We start from the raw sequence: 19047 nt of genomic DNA, 5'->3' as shown, positions 1-19047 counted from the left end.
GATTTTCAGCCAGCGCCAGATAACTTAGTCTTTTAAGTATGCAATATTTGATGATGTCTTACTTTCAGTAAGTATAAGTTTTATATCATAAGTCTTTTTCAAAGTTTTCTTAAAATGACAACTAAGCTGCTTCTACATATAAGGAACATCCTGTTTCCACTGAAACTGAATTGAAAAAATAAGTTTATCTATTGAGAAGACACTTAAGCCAGGTTTGTGCTTTTTATAACCTTCACAAAGCTCTTTTTTGAATCAATTGTTGTTGTTAGGTACCACTGAGTTGATTACAACTAATAGCGACCCTATGAACAAAAGATCTGAACCCTGTTCTATCCCGTGCCATCCTCACACTTACTGACACACAAGAGCTCATTGCAGGAGTCATCACCTCAATCCACCTGGTTGAGGGTCTTCCTCTCCTTTACTGACCCTCCACCTTTTCCAGCATCATATCCTTCTCCATGAAATAGCCCCTCCTAGCAAAATGCCCACAGTATGTGAGGTAAAGCCTCATCATTCTTACCTCTGAAGGGCACTTCAGCTGCACCCTTTCCACAACATAACTCTTTGTTCTTTTGGATGCCCATGGGATGTTCAGTGCTCTTCTCCAACACCACAGCTCAAAGCCATCAATTCATCTTCTGCCATCCTTATTCATTCTCCAGCTGTCAGATGCATAGCAAGTGATCGGAAAGATTATGGCCTGAGTCAGACTCACCTTAGTCCTCAAACTGACATCAATACTCCTCAATAATTTGGAGAGGTTCCTAACTGCAGAATTTCCCAGTGCAATGTATCTCCTTATTTCCTGACTGCTATTATCAAGAGTGTTAAATGCGGATCCAAGCAAGATGAACTTGTTCACAGTTTCAATCTCCTCGCCATCTATCATATCTATCTATCCTATAGGTCCAGTGATAAAAATCTTTGTTTTCTTGACATTGAGATGCAATCCATACTGAAGGCTGTATTCCTTGATCTTCTGCAACAAGTGCCTCAAGTCCTCACCTTCAGCAAGTGAGGTTGTGTCATCTGCATAACACAGGTTAATGATGAGTCTCCCTCCAATCCTGATGCCAGAAGTTAAAGCAGGATTTAGAAGAGATCATGGCACCAGCGATACTGCTGATGCCAGATGGATCCTGGCTGAAAGTAAGCAATACCACAACAATATCTATTTGTGCTTTATTGACTATGCAAAGGTATGCGACTGTGTGAATCATAACAAGTTGTGGCTGACATTGAGAATAATAGGTGTCCCAGAGCACTTAGTTGTGTGCATGCAGAACCAGTTGTGCTCATGCAGAACCTATACCTGCACCAGGAGGCTGTTGTGCGAACAGAGCAGAACATTCCGTGGTTTAAAATTGAGAAGGGAATGTGGTAGGGTTGTATTCTTTCTCAATACCTATTCAATATGTTGAATCAGTTACTGAAATTATTAATGCTAGTGTTAAATTCCTAGCCAACAATGATTAAAACTACTCCAAACATTTTAATGTCCCAATATTGGAAAGATCATATGTATTTTATGTCTATGTAATATTACAAAAGAATAGCCTATAGAGAAAATTTAAAAAGACCACAAATGCTCATACTTAAAAAAAAAAATAAAGCTCAACTTAACTAAACTTTTCCTATGTGTAATAACACTTTGGAATGGCTGCAGCTGACCTGCTAGTTGAGTTTTTGGGAGGGAAAAATTCACATGGTAGTGAGGATGGCACAGGATAGGGAAGGCTTCAGGTTGGCAGTTTTTAGGGTAACTATGAGTTATACTTGATTTGATGGCACTTAGCAACAATAACAAATCATAGGGGAAGAAACTGTCCATTTCCCCCCTAAGAACCACTGATGTATTCGAACCGCCAGAGAAGCAAGACATTTAGTTTAGCAGCTCAATTGCCTATAGACTATGCCACCAGAGCTTCCTTCCCTACTTACAAATATCACTGTGCAGGGAGCTCTAGTGGCCTAGTGGCAAGAAGCAGGGCTGAAGTCCTGAAGGCATGTGGCATGTGGTTCTGGTTCAAATATACCAGATGGTCTGCTGGAGAAAAAGGGGCAATCACCTCTGGTGCCAGTCGGATCTGATTCGACAGTACACACACACACACACACACACACACACACACACACACAATCTCTGCTTAAAATTTTTAAAACTAAGTCATGCTTGTTTATATTTTTCTTTTTCAGATTATTATGAAATCTTTTTTCAAATTTTTATTGTGAATTGGGTAGTTTATAGTGTAATTCAACAATTCATGTAAATTGTTAAAATATTCAACATATTAAAAATATATGCAACTTTTTTTCGTGGATTACATTTTGCCAATTATCTTTGATGTCCTCTGAAATTACAGTCCTGATGGTCCTTTTCCTCAAGGTGTTTGGTTATGGCTAAGTAAGACGTAACTTTGTCCCCCTCCCTAATGCTCTACTATATTATTACTGTTATTATAGACTGTTGTTGTTGATTGCCTTCCAGTCAAGCACGACTCATAGAGACTCTATGAACAAAAGTCCCTCTACAACTAGGTAATAGTATTTGCTTCTGATACCTTTAACTGTTGTTCCCCTTTCCAGATTAACCCATTCTAGAGGGAAAAAAAGAGTTCAGTTAGGCGTAGGTCTAACCAAAGTTGTTATAAATGACTTCTTTACCTTTGAGTATGACATAGAAGAGGTAGGGAGGGATCCTCATTAAGTCAAATCTAGAAAGAATGTTAAAAATAATTTTGTTCAACTCAGTTACAGCTATGTATTAAGTGGCTTATCTTGTTATTTTAGGAGCCCTGGTGTATTCCTAACCAAAATGTTGGTGATTCAAACTACCAGCTACTCTGAAGGAATCAACTCAAAGGCAGTGAGTTTGGAATTTTGGGTTAGGTGACATTCTGTAGGAGCCTAGGAAGCCTGGTGGTTTATGTGTTGGGATGCTAACTGAAAGGACAGTGGTTTGGACACTATAGCTGTTCTGCAGGAGAAAGATGCAGCGGTCTGCTCCTGTTAAGATTTACAGCCTCAGTTCTCTAATGGAGGGTCACTGTGAGTTGAATCAGCTGGATGGCAGTGGGCTTGTTTTGGGTGGCACCGTGGTTAAAGCTCTTAGATGGTAATAGAAAAGTTAGCAGCTCAACTCATTAGCTGATCCATAGGATAAAGTTATGGCAGTAACTTCTGTAATACCCTATGGGTAGTTCCACTTTATCCTACAGGTTCACTATGAATTAGAATCAACATGATGGAAGTGGGTGCCAGTGTGGGAAATGTTATGAGTTAAAATTTTATAAAATGTTTGTCATTCTCCTTCTATTGTTACATAGAAATTACATTACATAGAAATATTATTTGAATAACAGACTGTTATAGTTCCCCAAAATGCACATTAGATGTGCTAATTTTAGCTTATATGATATTGGAAAGACCATATGTACTTTATGTCTATGTAATATTACAAAAGAAGAGCCTATAGACAAGCAACAATTAAAAATTTGGACGGGTAAGTAACTTTCAAGAGGCAGTCATCAGACAGAGCAAGGATACACTACATGGTTCAAAATCAAGAAGGGGGTCCATCATGGATGTATTCTGTCTCCATGCCTTTTCCTTTTTAAAAAATTTTTTATTTTTATTTGTATTGTATTATTTTTACGTGTACCGTCAAATCAGATCTGACTGGTACAGGAGGAGATTGCCCCCTCCTTCTCCAGCAGAGCATCTGGTGGATTTGAACCATGTACCTCTGGGATTGCAGTGCAGTGTCTTGCCACTAGGCCATCAGAGCTCCCTCTCCATACCTTTTCAATCTGTATGCAGAACAGATCATCGAAGACGCTGGGCTGTACAAGGAAGAATGTGGCATTAGGATTGGTGGAAGAGTCATCAACGGCCTGCGTTATGCAGATGACACAACACTGCTTGCTGAAACTGAGGAGGACCTGAAGCGTTTGCTGCAGAAGGTCAAGGACTGCAGCCTCCTATATAGATTGAAGCTCAACATCAAGAAAACTCACCACTGGGCTAATTGGAAGCATCAGTATGGATGGTGAAGAGACTGAGATAGTTAACAGTTTTAGTTTGCTTGGCTCCACAGTCAACACTCTTGGTAACAGCAGCCAGGAAATCAAGAGACAAATTGCATTGGGAAAGTCAGCTGTGAGGGACTTCTCAAGAGTACTGAAGTGCAACGATGTCAGGCTGGAGAGTAAGGTGCACCTGATCCAGGCTATAGTCTTCACAATCACATGCTATGCATCGGAGAGTTGGACAGTGAATAGGGATGATAGACAATTGATGCCTTTGAGCTGTGGTGCTGGAGAAGAATGTTGAATATACCATGGACTGCTAGGAGAACAAACAGGTTTGTCCTGGAGAAGGTGAAGCTGGAATGCTCCTTGGAGTCAAGGATTCTGAAGCTTTGTCTGACATAGTTTGGGCTTGCTGCAAGGAGGGACTGGTCCTTGGAGAGGAACATCATGTTTAGCAGAGTGGAGGGGCGGCGAAGGAGAGGAAGACCTTCGATGAGATGGATCGATTCTGTGACTGGAATGGTGGGAATGAGTGTGTTTGAGATGCCGAGTTTGGTACAGGATAGAATGGCATTTAGGGCTCTTGTACATAGGGTAGCTATGAGTCGCAAGTGACTCGATGGCACATAACAACAACAAGAAGTAACTTACAAAGGATTGGGGGGAAAGGCAATAGATTTCATACTGATCTATACATTGAAGGTACTATAAGATCTGATGAAGACTTTTTTGGCATCAAAGAGCACTGTCTTATCATAACTTATTAAGAATATAGATTCCTTCGTTAGGTGCTGTCAAGTTGAGTACAACTCATTGCAACCCTATGAACATCAGATATGAACCCTGTCCTGTTCTGTGCCATCATGATCCCTGACACACTTGAGCCCACTGCTGAAGTCACTTTATCAATCCATTTTGCTGAGGGTCATCTCCTTTTTCGCTGAACCTCCTCCTTACTTCCCTCTCCAGGGAATAGCCTCTTCTAACAACATGCCCAAAGTGAGTTGAAGCTTCACCATTCTTGTCTCCAAAGAGCCTTCTAGTTGCACATCTGTCTAGACATATTTGTTCTTTTGGTAGTCCATGGGATTTTCAGTACTTTTCTCCAACATCACAACTCAAAGGCATTGTTTCTTCTTCTAACATCCTTATTCTTTGTCCAGCTCTCAGAGGCAAAGCAGGTGAGTTGAGCAGCAATCAGGTGAATCAGGTGCATCTTATTCTTTAAACAAAGATCATTGCTCTTCCAGACTTTGTAGAGATCACGTCACAATGCTATATATACAGCCTTTGATCTCCTGACTGCTGGTACCAAGGGTGTTGATTATGGATCCAAGTGAGATTAAATCATTGACAATTTCAGAATCTTCTCCATCAACCATGATGTTGCCTATTTGACCAATGGTGAAGATTTTTTTTCCTTGATGAGATGTAATCCATATTGAAGACTAGTCTTTGATCTTCAGCAGCAAGCACCTCAAATACTTCTCACCTTCAGCAAGCATGGTAGTGTCATCTGCATAATGCAGACTCTTGATGAATTTTCTTCCTGTATTTTTTTTCCTTGTTGTATGTTGTCCAGTCAGATCCAACTGGCACAGGAGAAGATTGCCCATCCTTCTCCAGCAAAGCATCTGGTGCATTAGAACCACGAACCTTTGAGATTGCAGTGCAGCTTCTTGCCCCTAGGCCACCAGAGCTCCCTAACTTTTCTTCCAATCTTAATGCCACATTCTTCTTCATGAAGTCTTTTAATGCTGTTGTTTTTGTGTACCATCTAGTAATCAAACAGGAGGAGACTGCTCATCCTTCTGTGGAGCTGTGAATTCAAACCTGAAACACATGCCTTCAGGACTAGGTCGCCAGAGGTCTCTAATCCTTTAAGAAGCAAAACCAACCGACCAAACAAAATCAAACCATTGCTGTCAAGTAAGTTCTAACTCAAGCTTATAGGGCAGAGTAGAACTGCCCCACTGTGTTTTCAAGGTTTTAAATCTTTGTAGCCAACAGACAGATCTTCCCCTCACAGTGACTGCTAGGTTTGAACTGCCAACCTTTTAATTAGCTGCTGAACATTTAATCACTATATCAATATAGCTTCTCTTTTCTATAGTGCTGTTCACAGAATCCTGAAAGTGTTGTTAACCTCAAATGCCTAGTTAGAGGTGATGGTTGTGCTATCTGTCTTTAGAGGAAAACCTTCAACAAAATGGATTGACACAGTGACTGTAACAATGGGCTGATATGTCACAGATGGCTAGGATATCTGCACAGGATTGGGCAGATTTCAGAGCTGTTGTTCATAGGGTCACTATGAGTTTTAGATGACTTGATGGTATATAACAACAAAGCACTAAGTATGCTGAAAATACTAGTATTCATATAGGTCATGTCCCACTTAGGAGTCAAGCCAGTTATTCATACACCTACACATAAGTGATTTATTTTTCAAGCGAAAGCAATAAAGGATCTAAACAAAGGCAGTTTAGAAATACTTTTTCTCTAGGCAGTGGAGAATATCACTAATGCACAGGAATCTGCATTTCTATGTTGATTAAAACTATCATGTTTAAAAATATAATTATAGAAAGAAAAAAAACGAAAAAAAAACTATCATGTTTAATATTAATCTTCAATTTTACTCAAAATGTTCCTATAGACCACACATACACATCATAATCATGTTTTAACATTTTAAGACACATCTACATTTACTAGTTTTAGCTACATTGTTATGTGTCTCATAATTTTATTTACTTTTCTAATTTAAAGCAGTTTTTAAAAATACTCATTAAAAATACTCATTCAAACTCTATTTTGTCATAGTAACAGGTTTATCACTTGTTTCTTTCATTAAAGAACAATTGCTGCATGTACTAAGAATTTGAATATTGTGTGTGTGCCTACTCCCACATGCATGCATGTTGACTACCACCGTGGAAAAGTCTTTGACTTACTAAGCAGTTTACTGACAATATTTGAGTCTTAAGTGTAAGGGTGGGATCAACTACAGGGAAACTAGGTTTGGCTTCCCCCACTCCCAGCCCAGATATGTTCTTTTTAGCCTACAGTGAGTCAATTTACTGCTGTCTCATGCATACAGGAAACCAGGAGACTTGCTGTTTCTTTTCAGAAGTTACCAAAGCTCATTTCCTGTCTGCCCAGCTAAGGTGGGCAGTGGACAGGTCATTATCGGTGACTAAGGTATATCATAACCAATAAAATTAGGAACCTACAGCTATAAGTACATTCACTGCCATGGAATACAAATCAAATTCAGGAACTATTCTTAACTAATTTTTTTCCCTTAAGTACTTTTAAATAGGCTTATCCAAGACAAAGGGCTTCTGATGGTGCATGGTTAAACACTGGGGGTACTAACTGAAAAGCTGATGAGAGAACGAACTGGCGATTTGTTTCCATAAAGAGAACAGCTAAAAAAAACCCCTCTGGGGCAGTTCTCCTTTATTACACAGTCACTATTAAGTGAAATAGACTAAAGATCCCCTAACAGCCTTCCAAGATAAGAGTCAAGTAGATCTTTACTTCTCTTTCCCTGAATAAACTATCAAAGTAATATGGTAGTTTTTGTAAAGAGAGGATTAATTCTACGGCTTTTACTCCACGTTTCTTCAGTGTTTTCAATTGTAGAATCAATCACAATCACTGTCACACAAAAATATACAAAGTCTCTGTCCACAGTATGAAAGTTTATTCTGCGCTGACAATTAGACGCTTTCCCTCTGTCCTAACTTTGATTCCCGGTCACTTGGGTCTCCTAAGAACTTGGCAGAGTCCTTACCATGTTCTGCTGCTAATAAAAAAGATGAACATGTCCTAATCCATTCCTCCGGAAAAAAAAAAAAATACGGGCAGTTCCTCTAGTTAAGATTTAGTCTCAGAAACCGGTGGAGAGTCACTATGAGTCAGAACCCAAGAGTGAATTTGAAGGGTTTTTTGAGTTGAGCCTCCTTTAAGAGGTCCTGGTATTGACTACATGGGAACAGTCTCTCCACAATAAAGATTTACAGGCTTTGACCTATTCATGGCTTTGTTATTTTTGAACTTTTGAACTTTTTTGCTTCTCTTGGCTATGCACTGCCTTTTTTTTTAAAAAAAAAAATTTAAAATCACTCGTCTTTTCTGTTCTTTCATTTAATTGAGGTTGTGGTGGCTTTTTTTTTTTTAAACACCGTAACACACAAGAGAGAAGATAAAACTTTCCCCACCATTTGGTTTAAAGGGAGAACGAAGTCATGAGCTAAAAACTTTTCACAACATTGAGTAAAATTTTAAAAGCCTGGCTGAAACACAACAGCAAATCCACAAGAGGGAGATACTAGCTAAACCGGCAAAACATAACGTAACAGAGTACAAAGCCTTAGAAGGAGTCACTAGATCAGCTCGGGATTCAGGGCAAGAGAAAGCCGTGTATATACGGCCGCAGAGAAGGTACAGTGGAAGGGAAAAACGTGAGGGGTTCCACGACTGTAACATAAGCGTGTGCTCAACTGAAGACCTAGAGCAGAAAATATGGGGGTGCTGTTAAAGGGGAAGGCACCCCATCGTTTATTACCTCCTCACAGTCTCTGAAGCTAAGGAGGTGGGAGTCTTTGAAGGCACTTCCGCTTAGCAACCCCACGCGGTTGCTAAGGAGGGGCCGCAGTAGAGATGACCCGGAAATGGTTGTGTGTATTTCTCCCTGCCGGGTCTCCGTTTGTCCTATCTGGTGCTCTGCGGGCTTCGGACTGTGGGCGGAGTCAGTGCTAGCGGTTCCGGTTCGGATCCTGCCGCCCCTGAGCTCCCTACCTCCCCCCTCCCCTCCGGCGCTTCTCCTCCCTCCCGCTCTTGGGAAAGAGGAGCCGCTACGGGTGGGTAGAGAGCACTCCGCGCCTCCGAGAGGGGACCGCGCCCGCCGCACCTGAGCCTGGGAGCACGACCAGACCAGGTACCCACTCCACACTCTTCGACGGGGCTCGAGAAGGTGGAATCTGAGGGAGTGTGTTGTCTGTAGAAGCTGGTTGGGGGGCCCTTCCCGGTGTCTGGGTAGGGGGACGGTGCGACCCCGGGTGGGGCGCAGGCCGACGTATGTGTCTGAGGAGGGTTACGGTGGCAGAGTGAAGGGGCTTGAAGACATCCCAGGCGGAAGAGTTCCGGGTGGCAGGGTCTAGGCAGACCGCGGAGTCGCCCCCTTGGAGTAGAAGACTTCGGCCCGTGCATACGGGGAGTTTGCCTCCGGGAGCGCTTGTTCTGAAAGGGGGAAGAAGCATCCTCCCCAGCTTAAAAAGCACGGCGTAGATCTCGCCTATTTGATTGGAGCAAGCCATTGCTTTCATTGCTGGCCTCCTCTTCCCAAGCCACTCGGTCACAACTGAGCTTCGAGGGTCGCGGGGGGTTTCGAGTCACTGGGCACCACGGGGAGCCGCCCTTGGCAAGAGGTAGGGCAGAGGAATGGGTACGGGGACCTCCCTCCACCCAACTTCCGTGCGCTTCCCCCACTTCCTTTACTGCTCCCATCACCCGGCGTCCTATAGGAGCAATGTCCCCCAAGTGGGCAGGCATCACAGTGTCAAAGAGGGTTTGTTGCCCCTAAATTGTTCTTTAGATAAACGGGAAGTGTCAGAATGGTGTATTCGAGTCTCTCAACCTGCTGTTAAGTCTAGTATAAATTGCTTTAGAAAAGTGCTTTCTGTAAAACATCAAACTATTAGGAAGAGCCTGTATGGTAAATTTATTTATTAAAGGAACCGTATGGATATAGAGGTTTAGGCGAGACATGTTGAGGCAAGTCTTTTTCAGCCTCTTTCTTACCTGCCAGTAAACCTGCCCTAGTTTAAATGAAGCAGAAAGAACCTCTTCATTTATATTTCAATCAGTGACTGAATTGCTAGGTACTTTGTGGTGATAGATGTCCCAGAATAGATCTGTGAACGTTCGGAGAGACCAGATTTTCTGCTATTGAGCCTGCCTCTTAATCGTTTAAGGATTTAATTGGTCATGTAGAAGTACTGGCTTTGAGGAAGGTAAATCTGGGATAGAGCCCAGGCTATGCCACTTGCTAGCTGTTGACCTTGGGCAAGTCGGCCAGGCCCTCAGTTTTCCTCATAAGTAAAACATGATTCTTAACAGTATCAAAAAGCATAATGTATTGAAACAACAGCCCATTTTAAACATAAGCACTTTGGACTTGCAAAGTGAATTAAGCCGTTGATAGTAGAACACTTTTGTGGAACATGGTTGAGATAGGAAGTGAATTGAATTATAATATTCTGAGACAGCGTTATGGGAGGAGACTTTCATTGGCTTCTTGTCTTATGAAATTCAAGTATCAGAGGTTACTTAAAATTTGTAGTAATAAAGCAGAATATGTGCACTTGTTGAAATGACCAAGGTAATTTATGGTCTATCCAGTATCGGTTGATAACAAAAACATTTTAAAGTAATATATGCATCTCTTAATTAACCTTAAAGCCCCTTTGAAGAGAATTCAAATTGGAGCATAAAGTAGAAAACAATTGTGTTTTAATTTTAAAATCAACAATAGCATGATTCATCTAAGATTTAAACTAGTAACAAAGATTATAGAACTGCTAGTATATATTATATTTTGTAAAATAAATGAAAATGGAATTAATTTCTGCCTTTAAGTAATTTATAACCAGAATGTAGTAGTAAAAGCAAGAAACAGGTTTATGTGTGCAGTTTTTATGTAAATAATATATCAGTTTTTCAGCTAATCGGTTTATTTTTTACATAAACTTTTACTATTTTAAATTTTAGAATGTACTTTTAGATAAAGGACAAAAATCAATTAGCTTGCTTCTCTTGCAGAGTGATGTGCATGAGTGAACATGTGTGAGGGAGAGAAAGAAATGGTTGCAAAGTTTGCAATTCAATATCAATTTTTAAATGGTTTTAGAGCGATTTATAGATACGTGCCTAAAATTGAGAAAAATTTAAAATGTATTTCAAATATTCAAATGTATTTCTCCCCATGTGTCCATCTTTTAAACAGAGTTGAAATTTGGCCATAGTTACAGATTATTTTTTGTAAGCCTATTCTGTTATTCAAATTACTTTGTTGAGAGTATGAAGTCTTTGTTGTTAAGTGAAACAATGAATGAATGGAAATCCAAAGTCTCTAAATTTTCATTGAAATTAATAATAAAAAAATTTTTTTAAGTCTTTGTTGTTTTTGTTAAGTGCTATAGAGTTGTAGATGAGTCGCAGACTCATAGATGGCCCATAGTGACCCTATGAACGAAAGTCTTTAACACAGAACTTTGATCTTTTCTCCAAGTTCATAGAGTTTCTGGAGGCAACCATATTTTGGAATTGGATGCCACTCCTGCTTCCAAGCCTGTTTTATTTGGGAGATCCACTAAAAACAGGCCCTTGGGCCGCAGGCCCTCAGGCCCAAAGCCTTTTTAAATAGGCGGCCAATCCAATCAGCTCACACTCTATCATGACTAATAACCACATCCTAGTCTCAACCCTTGGGAAGTTCTCCTTGCCAGAAGGAGCATGGTGGTGGTATAGCACTGGTATGTGTGTTGCTGCACAGAGGTAACGCGTGGTTGCTGTGATGCTGAAGACTGTGACAGTGATGTGCCAGTCGTGGTAATGGGTACCCATGGTGGACAGTGCTGGCTGGAGCTTCCTGACTAAATCAAGCCTGGAAGCAGGAGCGGCATCCACTTCCGAAATGGCTTGCCTCCGGAACGTCTATGAATGGTGCTCAGGCTGTTCATTCATAGGGTCGCTATGAGTCGTCTATGACTTGACGGCACCAAACAACAACAACAACAACAACAACAACAGTCTCAACCCAAGCCAATATGTATCTAAACTTTTTGCTTTGTTTTGCTTTATAATTTTTTTCTATATAAACTTTGTATTCTTATATACTTAACATAAAACATTTGCTATTCCAGCTTTTAAAAATGTTTTTACTCATTACATTAATGTATTTTTTTTTACATTAATGTATTCTTGATGACAGTTTACACGGCAAATTAATGTTCCTATTGAAATTGTTAAACAGATTGCTTAGTGACCTTGATTGCATTTTTCACAATGTGTCAAAGTTCTCATTAATTCCACTTTGAATGTTTCATTTCCAAGAATCTGGTTTTCTTGTTCTCTTACCTTTCATCTTTGCTTCAGAGTAGTTGTTGACCATTTGGTTTCACATAGATAAATTTTGAAGATACGTGGTATTTGCTGGCAATATTCTTTATTTTATGAGCCAATCTGTAATTTAGCTTAAAGGTAACGTGAGAAGAGTAGTGTTAGTTCAAGGTTTTTGGAGTAGTATTTCACAGTGACGTATAATTCTGGTGAATCTTTTAGTCTCAGTGTGATCAGTAAATTTCAACTTTTCTTAAAATTGTGATGATCATCTCATTATATATTGCTTTTTCTCCACTCATCTTGATATGTGTCTTCTCTTACTCACTGATTTTTATATCTCTCTTTCTCCTTACCCCTCTTCTGGTAGTTTCTTTCTGTGTGTAAACCTTATTTTTTTGTAATAGTGGAATTGTACAAAATATTTGTCCTTTTGTGACTGGCTTATTTCACTCAGTGTAATGTTCTTTAGGTTTAGCCGAGTTAATGTGGCATGTCATAATTTTTGACAGTTGCTTAGTATTCCATTTTGTATACATGCTATCTCGTATAGTTAGTTTCTTTATACATTCCTCTGTCAGTGGACACTTGAGTTGTTTCCCTCTCTTTGTAATTTTAAATAATACTGCTGTGACCACAGTATGCATGTACCTGCTCCTGTCACAGCTCTTAATTTCTTTGGGATACATGTCTAGTAGTGGTGCTATATCAAATGGTATTTCTGTTTGCAGCTTTTATAGTTCCACTGGTAGTGTATGAGAGTCCTAGTTTCTCTACATAATTATTTGAATTTATTATTATTAAAGTTTGCTATTGTTGCTGTGGTGAGATAATAGCTTACTGTTTTGCTGCAAGCCCAAAGGCACATAGTTTGAATACACCAGTTGCTGCACAGGAGAAGGATGTCCCTTCCTGTGCAATTTACTGCCTCTGAAAACCCATTGGAGGGCAGCTGTGGGTCAGTTCTGACTTGACAGTACACCACTGCCACCACAACAGTACCTTGGAGAAGAATACCGAATATCTCATGGATTACTGAAAGAAGAAACAACTGTGTCTTGCAGAAAGTGCAACTAGGGGTGCTCCTAAGAGGCAAGGATGATGAAACCTCATCTCACATACTTTGTACATGTTATCAGGAGGTGCCAGTCTTTTAGGGTCAGCAAAAGAGAGGAAGACCGTCAGTGAGTTAGACTTATACAGTGGCTATGGTAGTGGACTCAAGTATATCAGGAATGGTAAGGATGGCACAAAATAGGGCAGTATGCTCAGGTCTGCTATTCATAGGGTTACTGTGACTCGTGGCCAACTCAGTTGCACCAAACACCTAATAGAAACGCTCTGGTGGCCTAATGGGTAAGGAGATATGCTGCCAACCCACAGCATGTGGTTTGAATCCACAAGCTGCTCCTTGGCAGATAAATAGGCAGTCTTTTCCCACATAATTTACTGCCTCTGAAACCCTCTGGAAGGCAGTTAGGACTATTCTAGATATTTCAAATAATTGGAATAACATCTTTTCCCTGAAGAAAGACATCATGCTTGGAAGGGTAGAGGGTAAGCAAAAGAGAGGAAGACCCTCAGCAAGGTAGATTGATATAATGGCTTCATAAATGGGCTTGAGTATATCAAGGATGGTGAGGACGGCACAGGATTCAGGTCTGCTGTTCATAGTTTTCGCTATGAGTGGTGGTCGACTCAGTGGCATTAGAAAACAACAGTGTTTTCAAGATTGATCCACGTTGTATTTTAGTGTTTCAAAACCATATTTTTCTATTGTTGTTAATGTGCTGTCGAGTTGTGTGCAACTTATAGTGACCCTGTGTACAGTAGTCCTATACCGTGCTCTATCTCGTGCTTTATTGTCTCTGACACACCTACCTCCATGACCCCAGTCACGGAATCAGTCCATCTCATCTAGGGTCTTCCTCTCTTGCGCTGTCTCTCCATCCTCCCAAGCATGATGTCCCTCTCCAAGAACTAGTTCATCCTTGCAACATGCCCAAAGTATGTCAGATGAAGCTTCAGAATCCTTGTCTCCAAGGAGCAGCCTCGTCTAACCCTCTCTAGGACGAACCTGTTTGTTCTTTTAGCATTCCATGGTATATTCAGTACTCTTCCAGCATCACAGGTCAAAGGCATCAACTCTCCTTCTGTCATCCCTAGTCATTTCCCTGCTTTCTGATGCACAGCAAGTAATTGTGAAGACCATAGCCTGGATCAGGCTCACCTTATTTTCTAGACTGGCATCGTTGCTCTTCAGTACTCAGCCGACTTTCCTAATGCAATTCATTTTTAATTTCCTGGGTGCTAATACCAAGAGTGTTGATTGTGGAGCCAATTTGAAACAGCAAACTGAAGCTGTTAACAATCTCAGTCTCTTCACCATTAGCCATGATGTTGCCAGTCAACCCAGTGGTGAGAATCTTTGTTTTCATGATGTTGAGCTTCAAGACATATTTAAGGCTGCAGTCCTTGACCTTCTGCAGCAAGCGCTTCTGTTCCTCCTCAGTTTCAGTAAGCAGGGTTGTGTCATCTTTGTAATGCAGACTGTTGATGAGTGTTCCTCCAATTCTGATGCCACATTTCTCCTCACAGAGTCCAGCCTCCCGGATGTTATGTTTTGCGTAAAGATTGAAAAGGTATGGAGATAGAACACATCCCTGGCGTACACCCTTCCCAATTTTGAACCATGCAGTGTTTGCTTGCTCTACTCTGATGACTGCCTCCTGATCCAAGTGTAGGTTTCACATAAGCACGATCAAGTGTTCTGGGATTTCACTATATAGCTGAGTAATCTGTTGTGTGTATAAGGAGCCTTGGTGTTCAGTAAGGAACCCTGTGGCACAGTGGGTTAAGTGTTAGACTGTTAATGGAAAAGTTGGCTGTTTGAACCCACTATTTTTTTTTTTCAGTGTACTTGTTTATTTCAGAATCCACCACCTGGTACAAAACACAGTAAGTGATGGTATAAGAATGCACGGTAGACTGGATGATAATGAATATGCAAGGAGCCTAGCAGAGGTACAGCTCTGAGGGAGTCATCTGTAGTAGGGCACCAGCTTCATCTTCTTTAATGACAGATCAAGGACAGAACCATAAAAAGATCATGCCAATTTCAAAGAGCAGAAATGGATGAGCAGGTAACATGACAAGGGCGGATACGTGAAACTGTGAATTAGCCCATTCGTGGTCCAGCAGTTGCAGATGACAGCAGGCTCTGGATCTGAAGACAGCACGACTGTGGGGTGCACTTTCCTCTTAGATGACACCCTTGGACTTTGTGTGGCTCTGTGATTTCCATGGTGTGAAGCTGGCACTACCTCTGGTCCTGTTCCTGATGATCCTCACAGATGGCCTGGGTGGCCTGGGCTGAAGCTCCTCTTCTCAGACTTGACAGCACAGAAGAATCACCCAAGGAGCTTCAAACACTGTCATTTCAGCCCACCTCGGTGGTACTTTTTTAACAGATGTGAGATGTCAACCCACTATTTTTAAGGGAGCTCTGGTGGCCTAATGGCAAGAAAGATGGGCAGTCTCCCATGCAATTAACTGCCTTTGAAAACCTGCTGAAGGGTCAGCTGTGGGTAGTTTGTGACTCTGGTACACAACAACAACAACATCCTCTTTTCAAGGGAAAATGACTTCTCTCCTCCCATTAATATTTATAGTCCTGGAAGCTGATAGGGCAGTTTTACTCTATCCAATGGGTTGCCCTGAGTTAGAGTTGACTACTTGGCAGTGAGAGTGTGTGCATGTAACAGAAAGTGAAGTAGTACAGTAAACACTCAGCTGTTCATCAAAAGGTTTATGGTTTGAAAATGTGATAGGCTTGTTCTGTGAAGATTTGTGTTTCTTGATAAGTGATGAGGCAGTTTTCTTAGAGGGTCATTATGAGCTGGAATCATCTTGATGACTGGGTTTTTGGGTTTGTCTGTATAGACAATGTTTTATTTATTCATTTATCTGTTGATAGACATTTAGTTTGTTTTCACTCTTTGTGAGTAATGTCCTCAGGGACATTGGTATACAGGTGTATGTGTGTATTCTTGTTTTCAAAATTTTAAATTTTAAATTTTGGATATTGTCTTGGTAGTTCTTCTATAACAGAAATATTACAAGTAATAGCATCAACAACAAATTTATTTTCTTACAGTTTAGAAGGTTAGAATTCCCAATTCACTGTTTTGGTTCTAGGGAAAGACTTTCTTTTCTGTCATTTTGGGAATAAGGTCCTTATCTCTGAGCTTCTGCTCCTGGGCAGTCTTCATGTGACTTGTATGCTCTTTCCGTCAATCTCTACTCTGCTCACTTGGCTAATTTCTTTTATATTTCAAAAAAGATTGACTCAAAATAACTCTACACTAATCTTGCCTCATTAACAAAACAACCTAGTTCCATCTGGGTTATAACCACAGGCGCAGAGGTTAGGATTTACAGAACATTATTTTTTTAGGGACATAATTAAATTTAAATAGTCTTTCCTTTGGACTACCCTAAAAAGTCCTTGCAACATGCAGAACATTTACTTTACTTCATCATCACGAAAGTTGTAAATTAACTCTAAGTTCAGAATCTCATCTAAAATCATGTTAATCAAGTACGGATAAGACTTTAGGCTTATTCAGTCCTGGGACTAAATTCCTTTTCATCTGCAAATGTGGGAAACCTAAAATAAAAAGTACCTCGTTTCAACATATAAGGATAGATCAGGCTCAAGGTAGATATTTCTATTACAAATGTTGTTGTTGTTGTTGTTATGTGCCATCGAGTCATTTGCGACTCATAGCGACCCTGTGTACAACAGCCCTAAACCCTGCTCTATCCTGTGCCAATCGCATTGCCTCTGACACACCCATCCCGATTACCCCAGTCACTGAATCAATCCACCTCTCAAGGAGCTGTAGTGGTTGTAGTGCTTATGTTTTGCAATGCTAACTGAAAGAAAGGTTAGCAGGTACAAATACACTAGCAGCTCCTGGAAAGAAAGATGAGCAATCTCATCCTGTGAAGATTTGTTATTGTTGCTGTTGAGTCCCACTACGACTTGTGATCTATGAACAGTGGGCTCTGAATCTCTCTAACCTGTGCTATCCTCGTCATCTCTGACATACTTGAGCCCATTGTTTGAGTGACTATTTCGTTAGGTGACTTTCTCAGTCCATCTTGTTGAAAGTCTTCTCTTTTGCTTACTCTTCATTTTTCACAAAATAATGACTTTTTCCAGGAATTGGCCACTCCTAACAACATGCCCAAAGTATGTGACATGAAGTTTTACCATCTTTACTTATAAGGAGTACCCTAGCTGTACTTTCTTCAAGACATATTTATTTGTTCTTTTGGTAGTTCAGGGGATGATGAATACTATTCTGGAACACCACCACTCATAGCATTCATTCTTCTGTTATCTTTATTCATTGTTGAACTTTCAGATGTAGAGCTAAGTTATTGAAAACAATGGCTTGAAGCAGGTACACCTTAGTCTTTAAATTGACATCGTTGTTCTTTAGCACTGTAGAGAGGTCCTTGACAGCAGATTTTCCCATTGTGACATAACTTGATTTCTTAACTTTTGGTACCAAAGAGTTGATTGTGGATCTAAAATGAAATAATTGACAGTTTTTCAAATCTTTTTTCCATTAGATGGTGAGGATTTTAGTTTTCTTGATGTTGCAGCATAATCCATATTGAAGATTATAGTCTTTCATCTTCTGCAGGAAGCATTTTAAGTCCTTTTAACTTTGAGCTATGTTTAAAGATGACAGAAAAAGAATTGATGCCTTTGAGCTGTGGTGTTGAAGAGAGCACTGAACATTCCGTGGATGGCCAAGAAAATGAACAAATATTTCTTGGAGAGGGGTGCAGCTGGAGTGCTCTTTGGAAGCAAGAATGATGAGGCTTAACCTCACATACATGTTGCTAGGAGGTGCTGTTCTTGGAGACGGACATGATACTGAGAAGGGTGAAGGGTCAATAAAGGAGAGAAAGACCCTCAACCAGGTGAATTGCAGTGGGCTCTTGTGTGTCAGAGAAGTATGAGGATGGTGCAGGATAGAATAGAGTTCAGATCTTCTGTTTATAGGGTTGCTATGAGTAGTGCTCATCTTGACAGCACCTAACAACAACAACAACTTTCTGCAAGCTGTGTCATCTACATAATATAGGTTGGTTGTTGATAAGTCTTCCTTTAATCTTGATGCCACAGTCTTCATACAGTCCAGCTTCTTGAATGCTTTGTTAAGCAAATGAATTAAATAGTTATGGAGAAAGAATTTATGGCCTTGGAAGTCCAGTGGAGTGTTGAAATGAGTAAGAATTGGTATTGAGTTTTGAGCCTCAAGGATTGAAGATAGTATTTTACACTATAAAATTGTCCATTCCAATGGCATACATACCATCTACTCTCTGAGTGTTGACCCTGCTCTCTGGATTATGGTGAGAGGCCTCAGCCCTGGCCTTCAGCTTCACTTCCAGGCCCATTGGCGTGTCAGTTCTCCTTCCTGAGTTTTGAGCAACTCTGTTCCTCTAGCACTTGTGGTAGTTCCAAAATCACTTTGAAAAATACCTTTGGACCAGATTTTTGAGTGTGCCCTGCTTCTCATGTGCCTTCCAACAGTCCTGTTATCTCCAAATTCTTTAGGGATGGTCCTGTTCTGTTCTTGGAGGACAACAGATGCAGCTCCTTTGGCTTATTTCCTGACTGCTGAGTTCTAAGAAGTATACATCTTCTTTGCTTTTGTCCTTTCTTTTTCTTCTTTAGTCTGAGGTGGTGTGTTTTCTGTGGTAGTAGTTGTTTATTTTTTTTTCTATAATTATATTTTATTAATTTTCATAAACATTTACAGAGATTTGGGGTTTCCATTCATTCATTGTTGCACTATTC

The sequence above is a fragment of the Elephantulus edwardii genome, unplaced genomic scaffold, assembly GCF_000299155.1.
Source record: "Elephantulus edwardii isolate Elephantulus edwardi_28Jun2011 unplaced genomic scaffold, EleEdw1.0 scaffold00263, whole genome shotgun sequence".
Classification (NCBI taxonomy): Eukaryota; Metazoa; Chordata; class Mammalia; order Macroscelidea; family Macroscelididae; genus Elephantulus; species Elephantulus edwardii.
This window is presented reverse-complemented; position numbering follows the sequence as displayed.